We start from the raw sequence: 25632 nt of genomic DNA, 5'->3' as shown, positions 1-25632 counted from the left end.
TCTGGATTCTTCAATTAGTCAATAATTTTAATTGAAATAATCACACATACATATTGTTGTGGTTGTTCTTAGACTGGGCTGTCTGATTTTGTGCTATATTTTAGCTATTTTTACTGATATAGTAGATTTTGTAAACCACCCAGAGCCTACTGGGATGGATGATCATAAGAAATTATGATGATAATAAAAAGACTATGAGCCAAAAATCATAATCATCCAGTCAGCTGGAATATCCTCAATAGTTTGACGCTTCTCCTGATTCTCCTACCTGCCTTACAGTCAAAGTCCATAAAATCACTTTTCAGTTAAGCTTCACATTTACAGTTTTTGTGAAATCCCTATACGAATTATTTCTTTTTCACTTTCAAGGCTGCAAAATCATCAATGACATCATCAGAATTTATTTGGTTTGCAAGAATGATCAAATGGTTCAGTTTATTCTCCTCAGTCACCACCAGTGTTTAATAATAACATTGCATTCCCCAGATACAACAGAGACTGACAAAATGACAAGCTCTTTCAAAGGCATACTGCAGCTGAGCGAACACATGTGAGACTTTTGACATAAATATGATTAAGTAGAAAGTGTATTGTCCATGGCTGCCCCGGAGGGAATAGACTGAATCTTTTCAAATTTTAGAAAACAGTTCCTGAACCTGTTGTTTGTGAGTATGTGGTAGACTGAGACCTTGAAAACTTTACTTTTTCTGAGACTACTGAATGACCAAGGATAAAGTGAGAATAATTCTGAGAATTTCTCCATGGTTCCAGCTAGATTTTGAAAATTTGAAAAAGCATATCCGGAGCTGTGAGAGACTTTATGAATTTATCCATAGAAGAAAAATATCTACTGTATGAACTGTAGAAAACTGCTCCTTGCAGAAAAGCTTTAGAATAGTTTGCAAGTTTTCTTACTGGCAAGACTGATTCTTCAGCTCTGACTTTGATCTTCTTATGGAGGACGGAGGACTTCACTCTATCAGTCAGGTCTTGAAACATTATCTTTATTTACTTATACCCAACTGAAGTTTATTCTCTGCAAAGCTTTATGCTACCTTCTCTGACTGTACTTTTTTCAAGAACATTCTCAATGCTTCCTATTAAAAAGACCATTTGCAAGGTTTTCCATTGTGTTCTTGAAAGTAATTAGAATTACCTACACAATTGTTCACTTTTATCATAAAAAACTGGAATTATACAGAGATTGATTTTTGGTCATGTCTTGAAAGAGAACATATAATAAATAGAACAAGCCAAAGTCCTATGGCTTCAATGAATGAATCCCTTTCCACACTCTAAGCACTAGGCAGAATCAGAGAAAACTGGAATAAAAGAAGAATGAGGAAAAATTACCTGTTTGGGTAGAGGTTCTCTGGTGGGGAAAAAAAAAAACTCCTTGCAGTTTATAAGCGTGTCCCCAGATGTCTGAGTCATCAGAGTCCATTCTTTAATGATGTGTTGAAGAAGTACATTTGGAAACCAGATTCTCTTTCTTGCCTTATGTTCTGTCCATTTTAGTTTGTACCACCAAGCCTGACTCATGTGCACAATTTTCTACTGCAGGCTTCTTCTATGAAGTTGTCACAAAGTCTTATGTCACTAGATGCTTCACTTGTTCCACCTTCTTTCTCAGTTTTCTTCACCACTATCCAAATATTTTTATCCGAAGTCTTGTTGTCACCCCCAAACTCTTTCATACTTGATCTCTTTTCCTTTTCCTGTATTGGACTGGTATGTCTGCTTCATTTACTTTTCCATAAACACAGGGGAACATAGGTAGCTGTAAAAGACTGCTGCGAAAACAAGGAAGCAGGTTGGCTGCCGCCCATTCAATCTATCAAGGTTTGGGGTCCACTACAACTAGGGTCTCAAGAGGATAGCAGACGCAATAATAGTATTTCTGGAGCTATGCAAATTATGTTTGTAACTCTTGTTCCCTTCTATTTCCTTTTCCCCCCTTCTTGATTCCTTCCCTGCCACAAGACTGGCTTTTTCAAGCTGCATGCTCACCTCTAACTATTCCCAGGCCACATTCTCTTACAGCTCTCTCCAGCAATCTTCTCAATATTTCTTGTGATTTACCCAGTGCTAATGTTCTCTAGAAATTACAGCATCAGAAACAAGCAGAGGCAGGGCTCCCTGCTGAGAGGCCCAGATTATTTGCAGTCTTTAAGAAAACCCAGCTCTTGTGGTGACAATAGGAAGAGACCTTGGGATAATAATATATTTTCCTGACTCTTCCTTAATTCAGAGTGTTTTGCAGCTGCCAGTCTTTTTATCATATGGAAAACAGCTAGATAAGGCTGTATGAATCATGGTCTGGCAATGAGCCTCAAGGGAAAGGGAAGGGATAAAACTGATATTTCCAGGGCATTCTGCAGTCTAAACAACTCTTAAAGAAAAGCTATTTGTAAGAGGGCACAAGATTCAGTTGTTTCAATTTTGCAGGCACTACAGCAGAAAAGCAAATGTATATTAACTTCACTTCCCTTTTCTCTAGGTAGTTATTATATTCATGCCAACAAGGAAAGCTAAACAAATGTCTGTGAGAGAGAGGGGGGGAGGGAGGGAGGGAGAGAGAGAGAGAGAGAGAGTGAGTTGCCATTTGGTTCAAGGTAAAGGGAGCAACTGAAGCGCAAATTGAGAGGTCATAGGTAAACAAGCTGTGAGGTCAGATCTCTCTGACTCACCGAAAGCCTAGTCTCTGTTCTTATCTTTTTGATGTCCAGAAAGTTTCTGTTCCCAGGTTCCAAACAGATTCCCTTTAAGATGGGAATCTTTACCATCATAAGGAAGACAACTATATGCAACTAGCACAGTCAGCAAGAAGAATATACTATTACCATTAGGATAAGAAGCCCACTACCATTCTTAGTAATTACACACAGTGGGCAAAGGTTACAGTACTGACTTTATGGGTATCCAGGGAGATTTACAATAGTAATATACAAACATACAATATACAAACACACACACAGAGGGAGAGAGAGAGAGAGAGAGAGAGAGAGAGAGAGAACTTCGAAAGGTAAGCTAGGACATAAGCTTGTCATTCTGAATGTTCACTTACTATATCATCTGGTGCCATGTTTCCAACCTAGTGCCATCCATATGAGTTGGGATTGGGAATTCAAGAAGCTGCAGTCTTTATGCAGTTGAAGAGGATTTGGAAGTTGACTGATTCAGCTTTTACTTCCACACTATAGATCGGTGTTGCTACACTGAAGGGAAATATATTTATTTATCAATTCTTTTGGGGTTAGCTTCTGGAAATTTGGGAGTGTTAATATTTTTTTAAAGTCTGGTAAAAATATTTTTTAATAATTTTTGGAATACTCTGTTTTACTTTTAAGAGATTTTAAAGAAAGTTTTGTACGTGTCATGCTCAGCACTGAATTCCCTCTCCTGGAAGTGGTAAAATGCTGCACAAAGGACACTGATGTTTCACAACAATTGCTAACATTTTTTCAACATCCAGCCAAAAGAGTGAACTCAAAGTAAGTCAACTTATAGCCTACTTCCACTTCATATCATACACAGCATGTTTTTCCTTCCATAATGTGTCACTAGAGATACCTATTTATAAAAAGCACATGGAATCAAGCTAATGTAGATGGATCCTATTTTCAGACCTTAGACTAAATTATGAATACAGAATGCATTTCACATGCAGAATTTATTTGATCTGATGACCAAATAATAGGCTTTGGCATGCTCACCTGTATTTTAGTGTCTAGTAATTGTTCCTTAAGGGATTCAATAGACAGATTGGTGCCTATACTGTATACAATCCTGGATCAAGATCATGATAAATCTCTTCTTCTTACTCCTGGAAAATTGTTTGTTAATAATGAACAATGGAAAGTCGAATTTCACTATAAAACAGGAAGCACAGGTTAAATCCCAAGACTACTAGCAATTCTCTTAAATCAAGAATGGCCAATCTTTTTACAACCAGAAGCCATAATTTTTAATCTCAAGGCACTCTGGACATGCCCAGAAATGGTCTCCCCAAAATAGGCTCACAGTTCTTTCTAAAAAAAAAAAAAGAATGGTAATACTGTTCTACGGGATAGAAGTGTAAGATTTCTGGCTGTATTTCCCCAGTACACATAATGTGGTTTCTGAATAAGCCCATTTTCTTGACTTGAAGTTACATTGACCATAGACTATTGAATAAACTGTGTGTACACTACACACTAAGCCACAGAAAACTAAACAATTCAGGTTTAGCAGGTGCTTGGTTTTAACTGATCTGACAGGACATGTTGCATGTTTATTGCCAATGCAAATGCTTTGAATCCTCTAAAGTATTAACATTGCCAAATTTCATCTACCTCCAAGTCTGCCAAAATTAGTTAACTATGTGATTCATATATATAACAATATCTACTATGATTACAAAATAATAGCATGAAAACAGAACAATGTTTTCTAAAATGTTTTTCATATACATTTGAGCAGTGGTTGTTATGAGAATTGTCAAATATAGTTTAAACTAGCTTTGGGATGGAAGCTACCCTTGCGTCCCCCTTCTCCTCTTCTTCTGCCTCCCACATCATATTTCTATATTGCTTTAACCTATTTTGAAATAAGCCTGGGAGTGGGAATCTTTTTTCAATTCCAGTGCTGTAGAATTATTTTGGAGAAAAGTTGAACCTGCATACCAGAGGTTAGCTTAACCATAGGTCACTACTTTTCCATGTTCCCCAGCTACAAAAGAGACCTTCATTCCACTTAGCACAGATACAGATAGGATGGAAGATACCCTGCTGGTAATAGTAGAAATGACCATCATACATTATTGGAAGGGACCATTAAAAACTAATTCATTGCTTGGAAACAAGAATCCAAATTAAAGTATTCCAGACAGATGACTCTTCTAGCCTCTTTTTCAATATATCCAAAAGAGGGAGCCCATCACAAGCTAACTGTTAGAAAAATGACATATTGATATAGGGTAAACTACTAGAGACTATTTTAGTCTGTATCAATATTAATATAATTTACAAATCATAAGAAGAGTTATTTCATTATATTCTATAATAATAGACCCTAACTGAAGTGTTATCACTAGGTCTGTATGTATTTTAAGAAACTTTAAGGGAAATTAGAACAGGGCAGAGAAGGCCATCTATAGCAGAGGTGTCAAACTCACAGCCCATGGGCTGGATGTATCATGTACTGGTCATGCCCACCCCCATTTTAGCAAAGGGGGCAAAAGTTATGATACATCATGTGATGTTACATATCATGTGACTCCTCTGATCTATAGTAGTCAGGGGACTGAAAGCAAAGTCACTTGGATTGGATAAATAAATGTCTATGGAGATTCTCAGTCATGCAGGTCATGGTTGTCCTAAAGGTGCTTTTTTTCAAGAGGCAACTGGACTTTCTGGTAATTTTCCCTATCATCCAGTCAGAGTTGAAAAAGCTTCTTGAATGACAAAACGAAATGTCTTCAGAGTAAAAACCAAAAAGTCCAGTGCCACTTGAAAAAAGCACCTTTGGGACTTGGATTGGATAGAGTTCTAGCCCTGCCTTAGTCATAAAAGTCAGCTAGGTGGCTTTGGCCAGTCACTCTCTATCTCTCAGCTCTACTTACCTCACATGGAGGTTGTTGTAGGGAAAATAGGAGGATGAAGTATTATGTACATTTGCCACTTTGAATTATTTGTAAACATAATAAAGGCAGGATAAAAACAAATCTTTTAAAAAATTGACTTGAGGAGCGACATGTCAGCACTCTTCAAATACTTGAAGGAGCTCTCCTACAAAAGATTTACAGCTTGTTTATTGTCTAGGGTACCACTAAGCACTGGAATTTTTTTCCCTAAATTTACAAGAAATAGATTCTACTTCAGTACTAGGAAAAGCTTCTTAATCATAAGAACAATCAAGCAGGGGAATCACTTATCTAGAATGGTGGTAGAAATCCCTTTGATAGACATATTTAAGCAGATATTGGGTAGACATCTGCTAGGCACATTTTAACCTGGATTCCCTGGACTGAGTTGTGAATTGCACTTGACAGACTGCATGGCTCTTCCAACTCTATAATTTACATTCAGCTGAGTAAAAAGGAAAGTCTGAGAAGGAGTTCTTGATGGAATGGATGAAAAAATACCAGTGAGGAATATGTGACTTGCAGGATAAAAGTTCTTCATCCCTAGTACAAAAAGAACCATGCCAGTTAGACAAATGGCCTGATAGTATAAGGCAGGTTCCTTTGTTCTTATAGCTTGTTATAAATATTGCTCTGTACATATAAATGTGAGTGTATGTCCCAAATGTAGAAAGCATGGAAAGGAATAGTTACTTTCCCCCTTTTCTTCTCCTTGGAGTATGTCTATGTAGTATATACATGGATGTTAATATCTGAATTATGATATATTACAAGCTATTATTGACTTCAGTGTGCTAATTTATTTATTTTTACCTCTCTGTACATTAATGTCCAGGAATATGAAAATCCTTGTCATTCTATTTTTTCCCTTTTTATTTTCCCCTTTTTATTATGTGCAGGCCAAGGAAGTACCTGCATTGTTATAACTGGATTACATTTTGAAATAAGTAAAAATTTTGGACATTCCAGAATATTAAACAGATCCATCGGAAATATAACTCATTCTGACCCTTGTTTAGTTTCACTTCAAATCTAAGCAGAGAAGTCTGTGAGAAGAGTCAATGTAAACTGGTATTTTATTAATTAACAATAAGTTGCAAGAAGAGATGCTTTGTTAAGAATAGCTAGATAAAATCAGACTATGAGGTCGGTAAGCCTAAAAACAGTTAATTCTTTCCTGCTAAAAGCAATCAATCATTTCAGAAAGTAATTGATCTAATTAAACAAGCTGGATAGAGCTGGAGGTGATCGATAATTTAAAGTGATTAATCTAATTAAATAAGCTAAACCACTGACGATAACTTTGCAAAAAGTGTTATGGTCAACATTGTGTCAAACATTTTAGAGATAAAATATTGAATTCTGAGGCTACTTTCATTTACATTATGTAATACATCATATTTTGCTTCAGGAGACCCAGATTATTTTAGTTTTACTTTTAGTTTGAACTTCAGAGGGTTCTGGGTTTGGTTTAAAAATGATGGCTGGTGGCTTATCCTGGTGGTTAAATTGACTTGTTTTCATAGGACAGATTGAACCATAAACTGGTTTCGCATAGCATACTAAACCATATAAGAATCTGTGCATTAGTGTTAATTTTAACACAAGGCCAAGCTTAGTATGCATGAAAGCAGCTAAATGTATTGTATGAACTCTCAACAAGTACCATTTTTTTCCCCAACACAGTCTGTTACTGTCATGCCAGACTATAAAATATGCCATCTTCCATACAAGTTAGGTGAGAAGGTGGTGAATAACAAAATTGAATTTAGGGACTTATAGCCCCTATTTACTTGAGTAACGCTAAAACAAGAGGTTGGGGGAGGGAGGAAGAGAAAATGTCGTTTCAATTATGTCAAATAGTGCTTTGAATTTAAATAGGAAAGATTTCAGTTCCAGTCATAGTTCAGCCAATTATATACACTCATTATTCTTGAATCAGTTCAGGTCTTTTCACTTGGGTCTTCCTACTTTGAACAAAGATGATGTAGAATATATTTTGAAAGGCAGAAAGTATACTAGAAAAAGAGAAACAGAGGAAAAGAAAAAAGGGGACATGGGGAGAGGGCGGAGCTGGCATCGCGATGATACAGTGTGCGATCTTGGAGGTCTGAGATCGCTGCCGATATCTTTGATCCTGGACGGTCCAAATGGATCTAAACTGTCCCGAAGAGATGGTGAATGTAAAGAGTGCATCCTGTCAATCCCAGGGACACCGCAAAGTCCCTGGTAGATCCAGGAGAAGCTCTTTTTGCCAGCAGCAAAGAGGCAGCCATTAAAGCTGCTGAAGTTGGGACAGCTCCGAAATGAAAGAGAACCGAAAGAGAAAGTGAAAGTGTGCCGGTTTTGTGAGAATTTTGTCTTTACTTTAAGATTTGACAGGACATCCTAAGGAAAAGAAAGAATCTGTAAAAGTTTTGACAGAAGTGATTAAGCGGCGATTTTAAACAGGAAGTCAAAATAAAATTTTTTTTCTCATTGCTGGATTTTCTACACATGATTTTATATTTTGAAACTGGACTGTTTTTTTTCCCCACCTATCCTTTCTCTCCTTTTTGACTTTATAATATTCTAGGCTAGAGACTCCCTTCTAATCATCTTTTTAAATATCTTTTTCCCTTTTCAATTAATTTTTATTATATCTTGTTTGGAAAAGGAGGGGGAAAGTGAAAGCAGAAGAAACTTTGTAACACTGCCAACTAGAGGCTTGGAAATATTATATCTCTTTTTTTTTCTTGACCAGACAAAGCTGAGAAAAAATTGAGACTTCTTTTCAAGGACATTGCCTGTTTGATAAGATAGAGGGGAGAGCATGGGAGAGTATTATTGCAGGTGCTCTTCTGGGTTTTTATCAATAGTTGGAGTCTGGTGTTGAAGTTTATAGAAAAAAAAGGTGATAAGACTCTGGAGAAGAGAGTTATAAATTTTAACAAAAGCCTTGGATAACCAAACAAGGTGCAGTGTGCTCTTTTTCCTTTTTTTAAGCTGGGTTATTTCCTACTTTAACAAACCTCCTCCTTACTTTTTGTAATAGCTATTTAGTTTTTTGGCCTTTTGGAACTTGTTTTTGTCTTTCTTTTTGTTTTTGAAGTCTAATTTTTACGTTTGCATTTTATTTTAAAGGAAAAGCTTTAGTATTAATGATTTCCTTCCTTTTGTTCTTTTTAAGTCTCTTTTCTTTTTTCTCTTTCCCTCCCTTGTATTTTTTTTCTATTTACCTTCTATATTGGTTTTTTTTTATGGCTTTCTTTTTTTTCTTATGCATTCTTTTATACCTGAGACTTTTTAATTGGATTAAGGTGTTGAAGAACCTAAAGAACTTTTCTTTTCTCTTCTTTAGTTTTTTATTTTCTACTTTTCCACCTTTTCCAGGAATTAACAATTTTTCTTTTTTTGTGTGTGTTTATGGTCTTTTCTTCCATTTTTGAATTTTTACTGCTATCTAACCAATCGATTGGATTAAGGTATACAAGAACCTGAACATGATGATGATGATGATTCTTGTTGTTGTTATTTGGCTTCTTTTTTCCCACTATTTTTACTTGGAATTACAATTGGTTATTTCACAAGTGGATTAAGGTCTAGAAGAACCTGAAGATTTTGAATTGTCCGAAATGAGTAGGAAACCAGCAGCTCCTGGTTCCTCAACCTCTACTTCTTCCTCTTCACCATCTGGAGGACAACGCTCAATACAGAGGATGTTACAGCAAGAAAAAGAACAGGAAAAAGTGACTCTGCAGATGATTATGCAAGGAATTCAAAACATACAAATAAGAATAGAGAATATTGAAAAGAGAACAGAGAACATTGGACAAAGAACAGGAAAAACTGATGAAAAGATTTTGACAGGTACTGATGAAATGGTGATTAAAAATTGTATGGATATTTATTAGAAATTAAACTAGAAGAAGAACAAGTTAAAGAAACTATGATTGCTTGGGGGAAGAATTTTGGATATGGGATTGATCTAGAGAAATGGCAAAAATTGTGGTCTCAAAATTATAAAATGACAATGTCAACAGCATATAAAGAAAATTTGTATAAGATGTTTTACAGGTGGCATTTTCCCCTGACAAGAATAGCAAGAATGTTCAAGAACAAATCTTAAAAATGTTGAAAATGTCATCAGATTACCTTGCTCATATGTGGTGGACTTGTGCAGATGCCAAAAATATTGGACTAAAACCTACACGTGGTTGGAAAAAATGACAAAATAGCATATAGACTTGAAAACCAGAGATATCTTTATTGGGAATTTTACCTGAAATATATAGTAAAGAATTGAAATACCTGATTGTAAATGTATTAACAGAAGCTAGGATTGTATTTGCCAAAAACTGGAAAGATGAAAAAATACCATTATAGGAGGAAATCATTAAGGAAATACTGGAATGTGCTGAAATGAGTAGATTGACATTTGAAATCAGAGAACAGGATGATAAACAATTTTATAAAATTCGAGATCTATTCTATCAATGATTAGACAATAAAACATGGTAATGAAATATGTAGATTCTTAGAAAATAATAAATATATAAAGATGTATTCTTTTCTTATTATATCTACAAAATAATTGTAGGATAGATTTGAGATGATAATATGAACTGTCATAAAACAAATTAGGTAAAATATGGATTATTTCGTAAAACATTAAAAAAGGGGAGGCATGGAAAACTATTCATTAGGCCTTTAAGAAGATCGACTTCAGGTATCTCCATCTTACCTGATATTTTTCATCTTTCAATTATGACTTTCTTAGAAAGTACATTGCATCAAATTCATATTCTTCCATAATTCTGTTGTTGATACAGGAAACATTTAGTAGTAGTATTAATATTTGTATTTTTTATTATTATAATATCTATCTTTCCTGCAAAGAAATTAAAAATACCTTTATGCCATTGAAAAGCCTCCAATTTGGTTTTGTTGTCAACCAGTACAGACTCTATCTATCCTTACTCTGAGTTTCCCTTCGCTGAACATATCAGACAACTCTGGCTCCATCTAGTGAATTTTTTTAGTCATATTTTTTTCTGTAAAATTTTATCCACAAAGTGATGTGTACAAAATGATTTCAATGAAGCTCCAAAGTGGAGCAATCCTGGTCCTAAAAATAGGCAGCAGATGCTATCTTGGAGATGGCAGCAAGATAATTGGAAAAGATAACTGTGTATCATGTGGCCTGCCTAAACTAACCTGCTGCCTCTAGATATGGAATTACATGTTCCATTGTCACTACTGAAGAAACATTTATCTCCCAGTCTCATCTAATGCCTTTCATCAGATTACTTCCAGATTTAAAATAATTTGGTTTGTATTTAAATATTTAATCATGTTTAAATAATAAACACTTTCAAGTTTTGGCATGTATTTATATCAAATTTTGAAAAGAACAACCCAATGGTTAATTCATATATATACATATATAGGATGAATACAATAATGTTTGGACAAGAATTTTTATGAATTCCATTTTCTTGGCTAAAGCCAGCACCTTTTGCATGATTCTACAGGTGATCTTTTCAGCCCAGTTGCTAATAAAGAGCATGTTCTACTTGAAAATAGCACAGTATCTATGCCACTCTAAGAGTGGGTTTATCCTAGTCTGCAGGAGTCCAGTGTTGGCAGCTATGCGGCTTTGGAAAGCCAAATTGGACTGTAATCTTGACACTGAGCCATGTAGAGGCCATGGGCAATACCCAGATAAAATTGTTCTGGCTGCTGTCCATTCCGCAAGTGGACCATAAGTATGTTTATATCCAAGATCATGCATTTAATATGTCAGAACTTGGAGCAGTTTGACATAAATCTGCTTCATTTATGAGTAGGTTCATGGAATTTTGGACAGATATCATACAGGAGAACATGGTCTGTCACACCCTTCAAAATGAATCATGAGTGCATGATTGGTACGTGAACAACCAAAGATATATCCAAGAATGAGTGGCAGTGGGACTCGCTTTACAGAGGTGATCTCTTTGCAATTCCCCAGGTAGTTACACTTAGATGATCTCAAAAAAGTTAAAGGACATTGGAACTAGTTAAAACTTGAATAAGAGATCACCAGCAAATTCCAGAACAGTAGACTACACTGTGAAATTAAAAGAAGACAATGGAAAACAGTTATACATTGCTGCCAAGAAAACTACATGGATTACATGTTGCCAAGAAAATACCATCTAATTAATCAAAGCTTGACTTCAGGAAGTCTTTATCTTCTGTCTCTGTACATACAACTTATGTCCTAAAGCTCTCCTATTAATATCTATTTGTCAAATTTTCTAAAGGAGAGTGGAAAGACTTCTGAAAACATCCATATTAATCAGCCTAAAATTGTTGTCATAGACCTAAATCAACCTGTCATATAGCCATCATGATAATATCTTTGGTTATCAGACGCCAATGGAAATTATATTTTAGATTCATATCTACCTTTGTGTGTTTCTGTGGCAACAGCCAGAGTCTTTTAAACATGAAATTCACTAGTAGTCAGAATATTCTCACAGAGCATTGTCTCTTTCCATTTTTTCCCCATTCTGCAGAACGAAGAACAGAGTCATGTCTGGTTGGGACATTCAGTATGATGAAGGCTTTAAGCCTCTTGTCAGTCCAAGTAAGATTGCTGATAAGAAAGAGGATGTTACTTTGATTTTGGATGATTCCCATTTAAAACTCAGATTCATTGAGAGCATTTAATAGACATTCCCTCAATTTATCCTGTCTAATAGAGTTCATGAAAATTGGATGTGACAAATGGGGAGATATGGCTCTAAAAAGATAAGGCATAGTCCATTAACTTCTGTAAAACTGAAGTACAAGCATTCATGTTTAGTAAGATGGCAAGCAACAGTGACCTTTAAGACAGTTTAAGACCTTTAACAGTTCCTAGAGAATGCACTGCAAAGTGTCACTTTATCAGGAGGTAGTCTGTTTCTGTCTCAGAAATCTGAGAAACTCAGGAATCTCTAGTTTGTTTATTTCAAACTAAAAATAGCCATGCAGAAGTGTATTGAAGGAAGAAAGTATCACCTTTCCTGATCAGAGTTGAGAATTGCAAGTAGACAGAAGAGAAATCAGGTGAACAAGAATAACCTATTGAAGTTAAGATGTTCTTCTAGGACTGGAGACATTAAGATTCTAGCCATAGAAAATGACTGGTTATCTTTGAACCAGTCATGCTGTCTCAGCCTAGTCAACCCCACATACTTATTGCGAAGGTCCAATCAGTAGAGGAAGCACTATTTGTGTTTCCTTGAGTTTTGGAGTGGGGGATTATAGATTTAATGTATAGTAACCAAACATAGCTGCAAAGGTAATAGTGCTACTAGAGCAAGACCATTAGGTTTAATTCCTGATCACCTTAGACCAGGGGTCCCAAATCTCTGGTCCATGGACTGGTATTGGGCCATGCTAGAAACCAGGCCACACAAACAAGCAAAGCCCCATCTGTGGGATGCAAGAACATGTGAAATAATGCCCCTTTCTGGTCTACAGAAAAACCTTTCTCCATGGAATTGGTCCCTAGTGCCCAAAAGTTTGGGGACCACTGCCTTAGACCATAATGGTTTTTTTTTTTTAATCAGAAAAGGTCCCATTTTATTTTCTTCCCTTTTTAGAAAGACCATATGAGAACAGTCTGGTGATTGGTAGGCTACTCTATTTTTAAGGATCAATCAGAGGCAAGAGATTGAAAAATAATGAAGAAGTCTCATAAGCCATTTGTTGGGAATGTTTTTATTTACATTCCTATACTGAACAAGGGGCTGGATCCAATGGTCTTTCCTTATTATTCTGTGAGAAGTATGAAAGTAAAGGGTAAGGAGGTTAATCAAGAAAAACAATGGGAAGAAAATGTTTACTAGCAGGGGGAAGAGAAAGAGGGAGGAATACAGCTGGTAGAGAGCAGTCTTTCAAGAAACATGTCCACATTTTCAAACTGCACAAGCTTCTCAAACAATTAGCAATTTCATTTTACATGTTATTTGGCACAGGAATTATACTTTTTGATTGGTTCTATCATCATTCCCCAACTGGACCTGAAATTCTACCCTACCTTCATCTGCCTTTGACTCTGTTCCAAGTGTAGGGTGCCAATTAGTATAGTTCAGTGTGGTTTTATCCACAAAACGTGACACAAATATGCTACAAAGAGCATCTGAAAACTCTCTATTCTGACCCTCTTATCCCTTGAAATAGTGTTGGTGTCCACCACTATTTGTTACCATGATAACCCCAGTTTGGAATGATAGGAACTCATGTTTATATTTGATCATACTCAGTTTTAATTACCTGCACTCCCCCAATTGTCTCACAGCCTTCAACTATTCAGGACTAAATTTATTTGGTTTTGCAAGATCATCTTGACCATCCTGGTCTCTGGTGGTATGGAAAAAAAAATAATGGTGTATGATTCAACCATAACAATACAAGAGCAAACAATAGATACAAACTCAAGGTTAATCGCACCAAACTTGATTGCAGGAAATACGACTTCAGCAATAGAGTGGTCAATGTCTGGAATGCTCTACCTGACTCTGTAGTTTCTTCCCCAAACCCCAAAAACTTTAACCTCAGACTGTCTACTATTGACCTCATCCCTTTCCTAAGAGGTCTGTAGGGGACGTGCATAAGCACACCAAGGTGCCTACCGTCCCTGTCCTATTGTTTCTTTTATTTTTCTTATATGTATCCAGGTATTCATAACTATGTTTTTACTTATACCTATTATCTTGTAAGCAATTGACAAACCAAATAAAATAAAATAAAAAATAAATGATTCATTTATCAAAGACACCACAAAATGCAGCACAGCTACATATGGTACATACACATCACAGCATTATATAAGGGTAGAAAAAGAGAAAGAAATCATTAGATAGAGAAATTAGACATGGCATAGGACAGGGCTGTCAAACTCGTGGCCTGCGGGCCAGATACCTCATGTGCTGGCCATGCCTACATCCTATTTAGCAAAGAGGAAAAAAGCTGTGATACATCACATGACACTACCATGATGATGCAGGTTTGACACCCCTGGCCTAGGAGAAAAAGAAAGGAAATATAGATGAATTTAGGTTTTACAAGCTTCCTTTATTACATCTATCCTTATATCTTCCTATTCTTGCAAGCTATCTCTGGGTCACTTACCACATTTTAAATACACAATTTAAAAACGTAAGCTTAAAGGGAAAAACAAGAACAATAACAATAAACAATAAAAAAACTTAACAAGTTAAAACCCCTTATCACAGGCCTGAGAACAGAGCTAGGTCTTGAAGAGTTTTCTAGAGCCCCATGAGAATGGGTGCCACCCATATCTCTGGAGGCCTGCTGTTCCAGAAGACAGCATGTTTCCTCAGTCCCATAAAATGACAACATTTAATGGAGGGGACCTGGAACATGTTCATTCTGCTTGAATGTAGCATTGCTTCTACAATATCACATCCATGCATAGCATCATATATTAGTTTTTGTTATTTAAACTTCTACCTTTCTCTTTCTGAGAGATTCATTAAATCCATCCAACTATGACTTTCTCTGTCCTGCCCTTCGTCTCTATTTGTTTAAGCAAATGATTTATTCTCTCTATACAACTGAAGCATATTTTGGTCGGAGGATGGAGATTGCACCAATCCCTCCCTTTTGCTTTTAATTTATATTTATTCAACAGTCATTCAATTTTCTCTCTGCTCTTCTTGTTTTGTCACATGCTTTTCTTAAGTAGCCCTTCCTTAATGCATTCAACTTACTTTTCTGTACCTCCAAACTTATCCAAATTTCGTTTCACAGAAGTTCGTTTTTTAAGTATCGGAGCTTTAAGCTTGATTTTATAAAAAGACCTATAGTTTCTACAGAGTGAAATGTAAATACCAGTATATGTAAATTTCTCAGTCTTGGCAATATAATACGGCATCACCCCTTATAAACAGTGGATCCTGTTTCAATTTCTTGTTTTCAACACAGTGATTTCAGTTGATTTTAACTTTTAAATATTATGGTGGTTCATATTAGCTTTCTGTTATCTTAATAATATCAATGATTTTTTTCTTTATCTGCATTCTACCTCATGCTCCCAACTGTTCATATTATATGTGCAATGAAGTGTATACAATAGCAATAGCAATAGCACTTAGACTTATATACCACTTTATAGAGCTTTACAGCCCTCTCAAAGCAGTTTACAGAGTCAGCCTATGCCCCCAACAATTTGGGTCCTCATTTTACCCACCTCAGAAGGATGGAAGGCTGAGTCAACCTTGAGCCTGGTGGGATTCAATCTGCCAAATTGCAGTGGGTGTAGCTTGCAGTACTGCACTCTAACCACTGTGCCATCGAGGCTCCATCAATATTACAATATTAGATTCTTAGCATGTTTCTGTGAGCTATAGTAAATCGGGGTTCTAATAATATGTTTATTGGACTATTACAAGGGGTTTGGAATAAAAAGATCAGCAATACACTTGCTCTCGTGAAATTACAAATACAATCCCTTTTCCTGCACTAAAATTACATATTTTCAACTGATTTTAAGATATACAAATTTATGGAATTGAGCAGTTCCCAAGTAGTAGATTTTTTCAATCTCTGGAAGGAAAGGCAAGACCTGACAAATGAACAGTAGCCTCTAGAACATCAGTAATTCAAATCAAAAGGAGAATGTCCTTGAGCTGGAAACCAGGTTTTGGACCTTTAGTGGCTCCTGCTGATAACCTCAATGCTAGGCCAGGTGAACCAGGAAATCATTGCGAAGAGGGTGACCACACAACAGATTTAAGCAACCCCATGTTGATTTCTGGTAGGAGCAACTGAGTAGCAGCAAGGGAGACAAAACTTTAAACATAAAGACATAATAATATCATATAACACAAATTATAAAGTAATAGAATAAGTAATTGGATATCATCTATGAATACAGGAATAAGAACTGAAATCATATATAGTTAAGATACTATAGTTAAGATCTATGGTAGTGCAGTCGTTAAAACACAATACTGAAGGCTACTTCTGCTGACTGCCGGCTGCCTGCAATTTGGCAGTTCAAATCTCACCAGGGTCAAGGTTGACTTAACCTTCCATCCCTCCAAGGTTGGTAAAATGACGACCCAGATTGTTGGGGGAAATATGCTGACTCTGTATACCTTTTAGAGAGGGCTGTAAAAGCATTGTGAAGTGGTATATAAGTCTAAGTGCTATTGCTGAGCTACAGTATGAGGGTTCAGAATAAAATACGTGATGGGGAAAGACGAAGTAAGGCAGAATCTACAGATAGGAAATAATACTATAGGAAATAAAACAAGATAGGCTTTACAGAAAAAAATAATAACATATAGTAATACGTTCTTCAATAAAGGAATTATATTGCCTAGGACTGGTTCTGAAACCATCTCCCAATGGGACCTGAAACTTGCTGTTGTTAATAGTGTACAACCACAGATTGTTCAGGGCCTCTTCAAAAATAGCATGAAATATGTTAGTCTGTGGGTGGAATGATGCAAAAGCCGCCTTTCTAAAAATTAAAAATGTAAACTGCGATGTTGAGACAAGGAAGCATTTCTGTACTTGAAATTTCCAAAGATTAGTAATCACACAATCAGGAGGAAATAATGAAATGAATGAAAAATAACAAATGTGACTGAAAGAGATGTACCACAACACATTTTTTTTATCTGCAGTACATGACGAAAGTAACTATTCCAGATATTTTGTTGGGATTTAGAGAGTCAATACCAAGTATTCCTGGGTGATATATGAGTTTTTATTATTTCCTATTTTATCCCCCCCCCCTAAAGAAATTGCAACTCAAAAGATGTCAACACCAAGAGACACTGTGGCAGATTAAGATGTTTCTCAGCCATTGGAGCTTGGCAAACTTCAATTCCCAGCATGATGCTAGGGAATTCTGGGAGTTGGAGTCACCCATCTTAAAAGCTGCCATGATTGAGAAACTGTTCTAAACAATGGAACTGGATGGTCCATTTTATAAGAATGGCAGGAAATGAATTTTACACCAGTACAAAATATGACTGCCTAATGGACATCCACAAAGAAAGGAAGAAGATTTGAACCTTTTTCCTGGTCATCAGACAATTCTTGGAAGAAACATGGAAAATTGGGAGGCATATATTGACATGCTCTATCTTGCAAAAAAGAAGCATGTCTTGTTTAGCTGGTTAGCATATAAATCTGGAATAAATCTATATTGCACCATTTAATATAAACATATTGAGAAGACTGAATAAAGTTCCAATCATGAATTAGTAAAATGATAGCTCAGAAAACAGAGCTAGCACTTCAGCTAGCACTGACAACGTTACCTAGACTGGTAATGAAATGACTGCAAGCAAACAATCAGATTCAGAGAGCACCAAGGACTGGACAGATTAGAAAACAAACACTGGAATTATAACTGCAGTTAAATGAACAAAGCAATAAAATAGATAACAGAATTTCAGAATTTAATACATTATGTATTAAAATTATGCATTAGATTTCAGTATAAATGATCAACAAAACATAAAGTACCAGTATTATAAATTTTCACAGAAACAGATCAACAAAGTCAGCCGTGTGACTTTTATACATTAGTCTGAAAGGACATCTAGTGGTGAGTAGTTATAATTGCAATTATATGAAGATATGTAGGCTTTATATGTCTTAAGAGAATCACTCAAAACCTTAATTGGTTTATTACAGCAGATATCTTCCAAAATATGGGCGAGGTTGATATACATCGTATAACAAAAAAGCAAACATGTTCTTTAAAAATGAATGGCAAGAAAAATCATTATTAAATCAATATTCCAGAGTAAGACGACAAAACTAAAATATGGAAATTACACTGCAATCTCTCCCATGGTAAGCCAAGTGACTATTAGCCTTAGCCTTAGCCTTCCTATATTTTCTACTTCCTTGTATGCTAATTAGACAAAGAATACATACAAGTTTCATCAGGTATAGAGCAAATCAGGGAGAAAACCCAGCATTGTTCTTGGATTGGAATGAGAAAACTCTGATTAGTCATGGATCTTCCAAACTGTCTTTTTAGGTCATTTAGAGTTCCAGTATTTTGTGCGACCCTAGATACCTTGACATTATTAGATCATGTTTGAGGCTTAACTATCACCAAAATATCAGGATACCAGCCTTGCAAAAAGTCAACGGGGTCAGGGCCAACCTAATCTCTGCAAAATGTTGTCGAGGGCAGGTCTATGGAAGAAAAGGCCCATTTCCAGGTCCCTGACAGCTGACATTCCTTGGGTGATGGGATCTGGAGTATACCCATCCTGCCATATCAGAATGGATGGGTTGAAAACACTGGGAGAAAATGGTTGCTCAGGAAACTGGGTCCCAAGCCATGAAGAGATTTAAAGGTGACACTCAGCTCCTTGAATTGCATCCACTGGCCACCAATTAAGCACATGAAAGTAACTGACACCATTTGCTACCCATGTTGTCCTGCTACAAGCTTCAGCTACACACACATGTAAAAAATAATCAGATAGCTCTATTCATAAGCAAATATCCTCACCCAAGATCCAACAAAAGTAGGATTAGCCCTCAGACACAATAGGAATTGCCCAACACCCTTCATTGCATCACACTCAGAAATGTCAACTAAACTTAGCTCAGATGAACACCTAGGATTTGTACTTTGCCAATAGAGCCAACTATGATTCCTACATAACCCCTACATGGCCCAATGGGAGTCTGACAACAGTCAGTAGAACACATGTTCTTGCACAGAAACAGAAAGCTCAAGTGCAAAGCTCAAGAGAAGGTATATAAAAAAAAGGCACTCTTAACTTCATGTAGTCAGCTGCACCAGAACTATGCGCTTGGTGGTTCTGTTCATCATTAAACCATCTTTCCAATCAGTTTCCATTTTGTCTCCAGTGCTCTTTTCCCAGCTTGGAACTAAACCAGACGGATATTTCTTCCCACACATGCACACCCAGTTTCTTGGGTGATTATCAGTTTACGATTAGGCTGAAGAATTTAAGTGAAATGAGGAATGTAAATGAAGCTCAGGATAATAAACAAAGCTGAGGCTTCCCTGCAAGTTTTTCTTTGAAAACAGGAGCACAACAATGCTTCATCTAGAGTCACGTTTCAGGGTCGGATCAAGACTGTCTCCTTTGTCGCCAAAAGCCATAGATTTAAAAAGCAGAATCCAAACACAAATATCATGCTCTAGCCAGATGTTTTCAGCAAAAAGAACAGAGGCAGAGTACATTCTTATAATGGCTACAGCCAGCTGTCACTAATCAAAAAGTTTACTCCCTTGTTTGGCAAGGTGCCTTCACGGCTCTTTTTGCCTCTCTCCTAATCTCATGCATAGCCTGGGAGATCCTACATCCTACTACTCTGACTCTTCCAACTGTCCATGTTTGTTCAGTCAGTGAGGCTGAGACATCACAAGTTCAGCATCCGTGACAATCAGCAGACTCTCCCAGTCCAGAAATGGGCATACCTGAAATACAGCCCAAAAATGCTTCCATAGCCATAGCTACTTGCCATAAGCAAGAGGACTTTCAGATTGTGCCCTGGGCCTATCTGAGGAACTCCATCCAAGACTAAATGTGAAAAAAAAATTTGACACCAGAAGGATTAAGACCCCAAACCAAGTTAGGGATTGTTGTGTGGTTGCTAAGAGTCAACGATGAATTGCTAGCATATAATCAATCAATCCTTTGCTTCAACACCTGGCATGGCCCATGAATGCTATCTACTGACTGTAAGTCACCTTTCTAACCCAACCAAAATCTTTTGCAGAAAATGGAAAGTTGATTTTTTTCCCCTCATAATAAAGCACTGGTGAGATGAAGGCAGAAATCTCAGAATATAAGCAAGTGTGTACTGCGTTGTATGGAAGTAAATTTCCGATTCAACATAAAAGCAAATATTAACTCCTAAAATAAATATATAAAGAAATGATAAATGCTATTTTCCATGTTTTTAAGTTGATGTTCCCTTTCCTTTCAGATCCATTGTATTTGTTGATGCAAATGTTTTGATTAATTCTTTTTGTCCTTGTCCTTGCCGAAATTAAGTGTCAGTCCAATTATTCACAGTCCCAGAAAATTATACTACTAGGGAACATCTCAGAACACCATCTGTGATGCACTGCATCTTTTTCATGGGTATTCTAATTAACAAATTGAGCCATTTAATTGTTTCATTTAAGGCCACCAAAGAGAGAAGGAGCATCCCATTTCTAATAAGACTATGGTTAATTTTCTTTTACAGTTTCAACTCATTAGATAAAGGCAATATGTTTACAAATATGAAGCAAAAAATCAATGTGGTCCACCTAATTAGCTCTATAAATGGCTTTTGATTTGGCTATAAATCTTAGGAAGATACTAATTATACTTCACATAGACCTACATTCAAAGTAAGTGAGAGTACATGAACTATAATCAACAATGTCTGTAGTTAAGGAATGTATAATGGTGCATATTGTTCTCTGAGATACTTGTTCTGCATTATAATAATCAAATAATTACCCCTGGAGAAAATGTAAGGCTGTAGTAATCTATCTGATTATACAACAGCAATTTTCAAAAGTAAAAGACTTTGGAGTGCTTAAATATCAAACTGATTTCTCTCCTCAGAGATTGGACTTCACAGTACAATGAGGAGAATTCTGTAACAGAAAGGAAAGCAGTCCAGGTGCTTCAAAACTTCACTAAATCCTTCCACAAAGTTTAGTCATATTTACTGAATGATTAACTTCAAGAGTGTTTCTACTCCAGCATAAACTTTGATGAGGCTAGGTTATGTTCAAGTTTCCAATAAATTAAGTATTTTATTTTGCAGCTGAAAAATTTCTGCCAGTTTCATCTATTTTAAGGTATCATCTATCTCAGCAGAAGAGATAATTGAGAGTTATTCATTAACATAAATAATTGTCATCACAGAAGCTTAATTTGTTGAGAAACATTTATTTTCTCTGAAAACTTATTTAGTTCCCCTTTTCTTTTTTCTATCTCATCCAAAATAGCTTATGTTTTCTCTTATCTCTTCTTTTTGAGTTTACTATTATATTTTATAAAGTAACCTTTTATAAAATTTTGCTTACTTTCCAAACTATTGTCTCAAGGGTACTTTTTCAAAATACAACGGGACTTTGTTTCTCCTTGAAGATATTTCACTTCTCATCCAAGAAACTTCTTCAGTTCTGAAATAGAACTGAACAAGCTTCAGCACTGAAAAAGCTTTTTGGATGAGAAGTGAAACATTTTCAATGAAAAACAAAGTCCAGTTGCCTTTTGAAAAAACCTCTTTGGGACAACTATGATCAGCTTGACTGAGAATCTCCATAGATGGCACCTTTATTGTGATTATTTTCAAAAACGTATTTTCATTTCTTTTTACAATCCACCCATCTATCCCATTTTTTTCTATTAACAGGATTTCATTTAATCTCCATCTGAACAAACTGATTTACCTTTGAAAACCAAGCAAGTTTTATTTCACTTAAAATTGTCTGTAAAAACTAATCTGCTAAGGACCTGTGAGAAGTGTTTCCTTTTTATCTAGTTTGGTTTCAATAAAAGAGAAAATTGTCAAATCAACATCCAACATCTTGGGAGATGGGGGCATTGTACAAATCCATAGAAGAAAAGCTAATAGAATTATGCACAAATTATTATTTTAGAGCAAGTAAAAGCAAAGCAATTGATTCCATTAAGTCATGCATAAATTAGTCAGAAAAATATGGCCATTACATATATTCTCTATTCATTTTCTTTTATTAACTAAAATATTCTTTTGTCTGTGGGATAACTAAATTACAGCGTAACATTGGTAGTAAGTCAGACAGACAGACAGACAGACACACACACACACTAAATAAACAAACTAGTTTGGAAGAGCAGAATCCAGAGGCATGTAAAAATTATAATGTTTTAAAATGTGGCAAAAGGACATTCATTAAGGACTGGAGAGGTAACAGTGTCCTTCAATATGTGTTTTAAGGAATATGAATATGACACTTCAATTCTTTAGAGGAGGTGTGCATTATTCCAAAGATGCTTTTTCAAAAGGCAACTGGACCTTATTTTTCCTTGAAAACATGTCACTTCTTATTCAGGAAGCTTCTTCAGTTCTTCATTCAAGAAGTGAAACATCTTGAAGGAAAAACAAAGTCCAGTTGTCTTTTGAAAAAACACCTTGGAACAATCATGAAGTGGATGACTGAAAATCTCCATAGATATTGAGCTATGCATTCCTTCCCTTTTCAGCTATTCTCTGTACCTGCTGCGCAGGAAAAAACTGCAGCTGCTTTAAAGCAGATATTATGCTTGTATCCTGGCATGATCCAAAGAATCTTTCCAATATAGAATATAAAGCACTGTGTGGCTGAATTATAATCTGAATAATAATCATATTATATATATTTAATTTCAATTAAGTAAACACATAATTAACCTTTTATCCTGATTCTCTTGTTCCTTTTCTAAATACAGTCGTCAGTAATCCGTTCATAGGCTATGGTAGCCCTTGGTGTGGAAAAAGTTTTGTATGCTATGTATAGACATATGAAAATAAAGTCATATAAACTAAAAAAAATGAAGCAAGCATAAAAGTTTACAGGAAAAATCTTTTTATTGCACAATTGCTCATATAAGATGATTGAATAATAAAATATAGGGAGCTACCACATGAAAGAAACTAAAACCCAAGATCGAAATATATGTAAAGTGGTGCTTAAAAGCTTGTGAATCCTTTTGAATTTTCAATATTTCAGCATAAATATGACCTAAAATGTTATCTGTTGTCCACACACATTCTAAGACTAGATAAAGAGAAAATAACTGGCAAATATAAGGTAAAGGTAAAGATTCCCCTCGCACATACATACTAGTCATTTCCGGCTCTAGGGTGCTCATCTCCATTACAAAGTTGAAGAGTCAGTGCTGTTTGAAGACATCTCCGTGGTCATGTGGCAGGCATGACTAAACACTGAAGGCGGACGGAACGCTGTTACCTTCCCACCAAAGTGGTCCCTATTTTTCTACTTGTATTTTTACATGTTTTCAAACTGCTAGGTTGGCAGAATCTGGGACAAATAACAGGAGCTCATTCCGTTACACTGTACTAGGGATTCAAACTGCTGAACTGCCAACCTTTCTGATCAACAAGCTCAGCGTCTTAACCGCTGAGCTACTCTTAAACTGGAAAAATATATGAACTCATATAATGAGATAAAATAAAAACAATAATGGTTTTAAATTAGCAATAGGAATTAACCATGCTAATAATGCCAAAAAGAGTATTTATGACAGCTAATCAGTGTGGCCACGTTGTGATTATTAAACCCCAAATGTGACAGCAAAACATGAAAACACAGTATTCTGTGACTGAGTATACCTAACAAGCTGGCTGTGTTGGCACCGTTCTATCCTGTTCCTCCTTCTAGAGCGAAGGCTCTATGGTTTAGACCAGAGAAACACCGCTTGAGTCATTCTGAGGGCAGCACCAAGGAGACCCCAGTCAGACAGTACTGAAGTCAGAATAATCATCATCTTTGTTTTCAGCACTACAGTTCTCTCTGCCAATTTAATTGAAAACACTGCATCTTTTGTTTTCTCTTTTAACGGATGGGAAAGCAAATGAAAGAAGGAAGTTACCAGTGCATCTGGGGCCAAAGACCTACTCTTTTTTTTTTTTTCCCTTTGGGGGAATTTGGAAGTTTTAATGTTTAGAAATCTTAAAGTTTTTAAGAAGAGATTGGACAATCATTTGTCTGGAACGTTATAGGGTTTACTGCTTGAGCTAGGGGTTGGATTAGAAGATCTCCAAGTTCCATTTCTGTTACTCTGTTATTCTGCACCGTATGCAGGTTCACAGCTTAAAATTCCATACAACGGGAATTGCCTCAATAGTGTGTGTGTGTGTGTATTGTTTTAAGGCATCAGTGGATAGCCGCAGTGTTTCAGAAGTTCATTTTGTTCTCAGTTTACTAAAGCATCCCCAAAGTAGTAGAAGTCGTAGTAGAAGATGAAGACAAAACGACTAGATGTATCTACTTAGAAGGGTGAGGGCAAGGGAAAATGGGACAACTTGCCACATTCATTACGGCTAACTTGCTTGGGCCAACTTACCATGTCCAACTAACCATGGGACAACTCACTGCAGGACAATTTAATAATTCCATTTAATTATTTATTTATTTTTTTAAAAAAATTCATTTTTGCCATTCACATAATATTCTGTCCCTCCTTTTGCATCCTTTCTTTAAGGATTCTATTCCACCCTTTCTTTGATATTAGTGTAACTCTTGTTCTGCACCCAGTTATCTTGCAGAGAGTTAGCCGTGGTGATTTAGCCGTGGTGAGTTGGCCATGGAGAGTTGGTTGTGATGACTTGTCATAGACCCAAGGCAAGGAGGTTCTGTGTCTGCAAAAGAAGTTCTCAATAGCTACATATACTCAAGGGCATATCCATTTTAGGATAATTTACAGCCTAAATCACATTCAAACATACGTTGCAGTGCCTATGTCCAGATTTTCCAGCTATGGAAATCCTGAGTCACGTGCCAGAATGAGAAGGAATGAAAAGAAAAGTATTTTTTGTTTTTTTTAAAAAGAGTTCAAATTAGACTTTAATGAAATGTCTTTAAATATAGTTAAGGGAAAAATCAAGCACAGGCATTAAACTGTTTCTGCATAGCCACAGGCAATTATACATATATGCCATCATTTTTTCAGTATAAATCAGTGTGGCATTCAATTTAAATCAGCATAATTGCATCAAAGACAGAAAATTACAGCCTCTTAAAATGCCAGTATATTATCATCATCTGTTCTGCAACATGATTGCAAGGCACAACTGAAAAATATTACCCTTATGTGCAACTAGGAAGGAATATGATGTGTATCGTTTATACATACCTAAGTCTGCAGCCTGAATTCCAGATGCTGATCACCCAGTTAGTTTTACTTTTCTACAACTTTTAGCAACCACAGACAACTGTGGAAATTCAGCTGAAAAAGGTTATATGA

The 25632-nt window shown here is 36.0% G+C and overlaps 1 long non-coding RNA gene across 1 annotated transcript; it reads left to right on the top strand.

Moving 5' to 3' along the window:
* The first annotated feature begins 3049 nt into the window (after positions 1 to 3049).
* LOC148125880 (uncharacterized) lies at positions 3050 to 7659 on the top strand. Its single transcript, XR_015743601.1, has 2 exons — positions 3050 to 3494; positions 7571 to 7659. It is a non-coding gene; the product is annotated as an uncharacterized LOC148125880 (long non-coding RNA).
* Positions 7660 to 25632: the final 17973 nt, after the last annotated feature.

This window comes from Pseudonaja textilis, chromosome 4 (assembly GCF_049901715.1).
Source record: "Pseudonaja textilis isolate UNSWEBS1 chromosome 4, rPseTex1.2, whole genome shotgun sequence".
Taxonomy (NCBI): domain Eukaryota; kingdom Metazoa; phylum Chordata; class Lepidosauria; order Squamata; family Elapidae; genus Pseudonaja; species Pseudonaja textilis.
This window is presented reverse-complemented; position numbering and strand designations above follow the sequence as displayed.